Source organism: Geospiza fortis, unplaced genomic scaffold (assembly GCF_000277835.1).
Source record: "Geospiza fortis unplaced genomic scaffold, GeoFor_1.0 scaffold313, whole genome shotgun sequence".
Classification (NCBI taxonomy): Eukaryota; Metazoa; Chordata; class Aves; order Passeriformes; family Thraupidae; genus Geospiza; species Geospiza fortis.
In genome coordinates, this window is record NW_005054582.1 from 23,888 (window position 1) to 24,928 (window position 1,041).

The window sequence follows — 1,041 nt, forward strand, 5'->3', positions numbered from 1 at the left end:
CGGCCCAGCTCAGCTCGGCACAGCCCAGCCCGGCCCAGCTCAGCTCAGCCCGGCCCGGCCCAGCTTGACCCGGCCCAGCTCCCGGGGATGGCGGTTCCCCCAGGCCACGTTCCCGCAGGTCACCCCTGTCCCAGTGTGCCAAAGGCCCCATGAGCCCCCCCAGGCAAGGACACAAACCCAGAGCCTCCCCTGCCCGGCCTGCACAGGGACCCCACAGCCCCTGGCAGTGCCAGCGCCCTGCTGGAGATCCCCCAGCAAGTTCCCAAATCTCCTTCCCCGAGGAAAGGCAGCACGGGCAGCAGCTCCAGGATGGCTGCCCTGTGTCACCGTGTCCCCAGCCCAGGAACCGAGGGGCTCCATGGAGCTGGGACCCCCTGGCAGTGGCAATGCCTGCCCAGCCCATGGATCTGCTGGGACCCCCTGCCCAGTGGGACTCCCTGCCCAGCCATCCCTGCCAGCTCCCCATGGGACAGATGGGACCCCCTGGCAGTGGGATCCCCTGCCCAGTGGGATTCCCTGCCAGCCCATGGATCTGCTGGGACCCCTGGCAGTGGGATTCTCTACCCAGTGGGATTCCCTGCCCAGCCATCCCTGCCAGCCCCCCTCCCTGCCCAGCCCATCCCTGCCAGCCCCCCATGGGACAGATGGGACCCCCTGGCAGTGGGAGTCCCTGCCCAGTGGGATTCCCAGCCCAGCCCATCCCTCCCAGCCCTTTATCAGCCCCTCGTGCACCCCCAGGGGTTGTGCTGGCTCTATCTGCAGGGCCAGGTGGGGATTTTGGGGCGCGGGGATACAGGACAGGAGGGTGGCACCCCTTTGGGGACACTGATAGCGCAGACAGTGCAAACCCACCCAAAAACCCTGGGCTGCCCAAACTGCCCCAAGATGGCACTGTCACAGCCTGTGTCTGTCTGTATGGACAGTGGCAGCAGACAGACACACGGCTGCAGTGCCAGGGTAAAGTCCACGGTGCCCATGTCTGTCCCCCTGCCAATGGCACCGGTGTCACAGCCCAGGGGCAACACCCAGGGGCTGGGGGGG